At 47.3% G+C, this 4,712-nt stretch overlaps 2 non-coding genes across 2 annotated transcripts; one reads left to right on the top strand and one right to left on the bottom strand.

Annotated features, from left to right (window-relative positions):
- Positions 1–3,553: 3,553 nt before the first annotated feature.
- On the top strand, positions 3,554–3,626 carry TRNAA-AGC (transfer RNA alanine (anticodon AGC)). Its single transcript has one exon. It is a non-coding gene; the product is annotated as a tRNA-Ala (tRNA).
- A 498-nt stretch (positions 3,627–4,124) lies between these two features.
- On the bottom strand, positions 4,125–4,197 carry TRNAA-AGC (transfer RNA alanine (anticodon AGC)). The gene has a single exon. It is a non-coding gene; the product is annotated as a tRNA-Ala (tRNA).
- Between the last annotated feature and the right edge of the window lie 515 nt (positions 4,198–4,712).

Here is a 4,712-nt window from a genome sequence, read left to right as displayed (position 1 = left end):
GGATCACCGGTATATTCAGGTGCGTATCTCTCATGTACATCAGCACGTCATCCGTGTAGAGCGACAGCAGGTGTCCTGTTCCCCCAACTCAGATGCCAGCATCGAGGTGTTGCTTCCTGAGGTATATTGCTATCGGTTCAAGGCCCAGCACGTACAGCATTGAGGATAATGGACATCCCTGTCTCATCCCTCTCTGTATATCCCAGATTGCTGAAACTATCCTCCCTGTTTTAACCCTGGCCTTTGGGTTTGTGTATAATATTCGCACCCATCGGATGAATCCCTCCCTGAATCCAAATTCCCTTAGTGTTGCCACCAGCCATTCCCAGTATATTGAGTCGAACGCCTTTGTGGCGTCCAGGGAGAGTATGGCATACTGTTCTTGGGATGCTGCCATTTGTTCGAGTATGTGTTGTAGCCTGCGTAAGTTCAAAGCTGTGCTGCATCCCGGTATAAAGCCGTTTTGGTCACTATGTATTAAGCCCCCCATTATCCTGTTCAGGCGCCTGGCCAGTGTGGTGGTTAGAATCTTCACATCATAGTGCAGCATCGGTAGCGGGCGCTATGAACCACAGTCATCCATTGGTTTCCCGGGTTTAGGTCTCGGTATAAATAGGGTTTCCCTCATGGATTCCGGCACATGTTTTATAGAATTCTGGAGGGAGTCCGTCACTTCCCGGTGTTTTACTAGAGGCAAGTGACCGTATTGCCTCCGTGATATCATCCCCTGTTATTTTGGCTTCTAAGGATTCCTGTTGTGATGGATCTATTTTGGGGAGTCCTATTTCATCCAGTGTGTTTAATATGTCAATTTGTGGCACTTGATGTTCATGACTGTAGAGGTGGGAGTAGAAATCTCGAAAAATGTTGTTGATTTCGTGTTGTGTTTTACGTGTTGTGCCTGCTGCATCTTTGATCTCCGTGGTTTGAGATCGTGGGTGCTCTCTCCTGCATAGCCACACTAATAGTCTGTCTGGCTTATCTCCCTCGGCATGTGCTTTTGTGGTTTTCACTGAGTAATCGAACTTGGAGAGCCTTCCCCATGCTTCTTGCCAATCTCCTCGCAATCGTGATAGTTCCACCTCCTCCTCCCTTGTTCCCCTTGTGTCTGACTTTGTGTTTTTTCTCCTCCTCCAGTTTCTCCAGTTCAGCTCTCAGCGTTTTCTGTATGCCCCCCGCACCCACAATGACCCGCCCCTCACCACTACTTTCATTGCCTCCCAGACTGTGCCCCATCTTTCAACGCTACCTATGTTCTTTTCCACATATTCCTCTATTTTATCTCGCAGCTCCTCCATGAAGGCTGAATCTGTTAGGGCGTCTGTTGCCATACGCCACAGCGGTATGGGTGGTCTTGGCCCCCGCATTTTCCAATTCATCAGCAGCGGTGAATGGTCTGATATTGACCTGCCTAAGTACTGTGCCTATTCTATTTGTGTTTTGTAGCTCTTGGCCACAAATTAGTCAATTTTCGTGTGCACGGATTGTTGCGATGAGAAGTATGAGTAACCTTTGTCTGTGGGATGTAGCTCCCTCCACACATCTACTAGGCCCAGGGCTTCTACCAGTGTGTTTAGTGCCCCTGTTGCGGCGTAATTTCTGGTTGCTGTCGGTTTAGACCTGTCCAGCTCCCAATCCATAACACAATTGAGGTTTCCTCCCCATATGAAAAAACTCTCTCGGCATTGGGCTAGTTTGGCCCCTAGTGTATCTAGGTGTTTCGGGATCCCATGGTTGGGGAAGTATGAGTTTATTATGCAGAGCTCCACCAGTTCAATGCATTCTTTTACTATTAGGTACCAGCCTTTGAGATCTGCCTCCCAGCTCAGTAGTTTGAATGGAGTTGCCGGACTTATCCAGATGAGCACCCCGGTGGCATATTTTGAGTAGGGGGCCCCATAGCATTGCCCATCCCAGTGTTCCGTTACCGCAGCCATAGTCTTCTTGGTCAGGTGGGTCTCCTGCAACATTGCAATGGCCACCCTTGTCCTGTTAATAAAGGATTTCACCCGGTTCCTGTGCATGTAAGTTCCCAGGCCTCTGACATCCCATGTCAATACTCTAATTTCATTGGCCATTTCAATATGTGGATCCCCCCCAGCCCTCTCGCCCCTGGTCACCAATTACTTTTTCAGGTTTTTCTGATTGTGTCACTCCCAAGGTAGCCCTCGCCCCCGTTCCGTTGTGTAAAACCACATTCACACATTTCTTGGCACATAACTCGCTCTGTGTATGGTTCAAACCACTACAAACTCCAAACCAGAACTAGAAACCTGCACTCAGCTGCCACTTTCCAAACGTGGTTCTCGAACGCCCCCGCATCTGCTTGGCTCATCCGGGCTTCAGCGTGCGGGCTGTGGTGTGCCAGTGAAAGCTATCTTTGACATACAAGCCTGGTTCGCTGGACGTGGTAGCAGTGCACGGCTCCATGGTAACAGCCTCGGATGGGACTGCCTTTGTCACCCATAACGCCCGTTTCTTCAAGAAACTTGGAGAAGCCAGGTCGGAGGCATTCCAGAGAAGGGACGTTAGTGATGGACAAGGGTGATGGCCTGGCCCATCCGCCAAGCTCCCCGGCTCGGGGGAGCTCAGGTGAGCAGGGCCCGATCCGTAGGCAGACAGGAGGTATCCCCCGAGGGTTAGGAGGGGGAGTCCTCCCCACCTGAGTGACTATGTACTGGACCCCTGAACTGGTGGGACCACCCCCTGGACTGGAATTGAGGCATGTGACTGGGGTGGCTGTGATTAAAGGGGTCTGTTCCTTTGTGAGTAAAGTGTTCTTATATCGTGTGTGTAGTTAACCTCTGTTCTTCGTTTCTTATGAAAAAGGAGGCGTGTGGTGCTGCCCCTTTAAGGGCACATGCACGCGGCAGACGTTGCACTCCGCGGCGTGCGGTATAAATAAAGTGGGTGTTCCTGGCTGCCTCAGAGCGACCGGGGAGCACGACCCAACTACAAGTGTGTGCGCGTGGCCTTTGTAGGCGGAAGGGGGGCTCACGGACACTCCGTATGCAACGGATGCACTCGGACACTTCACACAAGTGGTTAAAGATTTTGTATCATAAGCTTTTGTCTGACCCTGAATTACACTTTCAACCGCAGATCTACGTTATCAATTAAAAAAAAGTGTCAATTTGCCATCAAAGCTTTGTTTTCTCTCGATACCTGTTGAGGCTGCTTCAGCCAACGACCCATATATACATGTTATTTTTAAAAGCTGCACAGTATTAAGTTTTACTAGACATGCATCTAGCATGAGAGCCGGATGCCTCCGTTTATGCAAACGTTTGGGTAATTTCGGTGAATATTCATGTGCTTTGAGGGAACAGTTGCTGTGACACTATATTGACGTCCGACAGAGACTAGAATTCTGCCCAATAGGGTTCTAGCTTATGGTGGTTTCCAATAGTTCTGCAATGAAGGGGAGTACGTTTCTCTTTGTTGGATGTGTATCTTTACAGGTCAGTTGCTCACCTGTGGGTGTTACAAATTCAGAGACTTGAGTTATGAAAGAACACTTGGACTGTTTCAACAGCACCGTAATGGATACGACGGGGAATTAGTTCAGATGGTAGAGCGCTCGCTTAGCATGCGAGAGGTAGCGGGATCGATGCCCGCATTCTCCACAGGTTTATTTTATTCTTAAAAAATGTAATTCTATTTATTTCATTTTTTTGCAATTTATAAAGCGCACCGAAACCGTATGCCATTTCATTTAAATTCCGTTTGAGAAATTGTTTTCCCCTTTTTAAATATTTCTATATTTTCACGCCTTGGCACCTCTCGAAGGCGTGAATTCGTGTCATACTAATAGTTTTTCGAAGAAACTCACTTTTGCCATCAATGTTTGCTATTTGTACCATGGGTTCGTTCACAGTTCAATGCACGCACAGTGTGCATACAATACTATATGCCTGTAACGTGAAATATATGTATAATGGAGCTTTGGGAATACTTGTATGTTGAGTCATGCCAATAAATTACTGTTATACTGCAATTTGCATGCCTCAAGGCTTTTAAAAATGATCCCGTACAGGCGTACACTCTTGCAATTCTTCCTTGTTTTAATTCTCAACAGACTTTCTGCAATTTAAGGTGTACTTTAAAAAATAAAAATAATTTACTGGAGAATGCGGGCATCGATCCCGCTACCTCTCGCATGCTAAGCGAGCGCTCTACCATCTGAGCTAATTCCCCTTCCTTCCTCACTCAACGCCTAGTTGCCCCTACTGGTTTCTCAGTGTATCACTTTGTGAATTTACAGATGAAAGTTGACTGCACTGAGGTCTTCATAGGAGCACATGTAGCCCTTTTCTAAGTATCCCCTTTCACAGGCAGGAAGTGCCTGTGCACGTCACAGGCAATGCTGCAGCCAGTCCTCTGCTAGTTGCACTGCACTGCCACGACTATAAATCGCTTGTGTTCTATTTTGGAAGCACTGCCGAAGCGGACCGACAATCGGGGCAAATAAAACCTAACGTGGAAGAAAGACTTCAAGCGGAAAAAGTTGCTCCATATCTATAATTTATTTATTTATAACTTGCATAGCGCCTATACACAGCAGAGTGTTTCAAAGCGCTCAGGGAGGGAAGTGGAACAAAGGGGAAAAACAAGTAATTCAGAGCCCTTCTCATTCTGAATGATACAAGTGTTTATCCTTATTCTGGTCAAATGCTTTCTCCGTAGCCGTTCGCACCAGAATTGCAAAGGAA

This window comes from Ambystoma mexicanum, chromosome 5q (genome assembly GCF_040938575.1).
Source record: "Ambystoma mexicanum isolate Mex_15411 chromosome 5q, UKY_AmexF1_1, whole genome shotgun sequence".
NCBI lineage: Eukaryota > Metazoa > Chordata > Amphibia > Caudata > Ambystomatidae > Ambystoma > Ambystoma mexicanum.
Note: the sequence above shows the minus strand (reverse complement) of the source record. Positions and strands in the feature narration are given on the sequence as shown.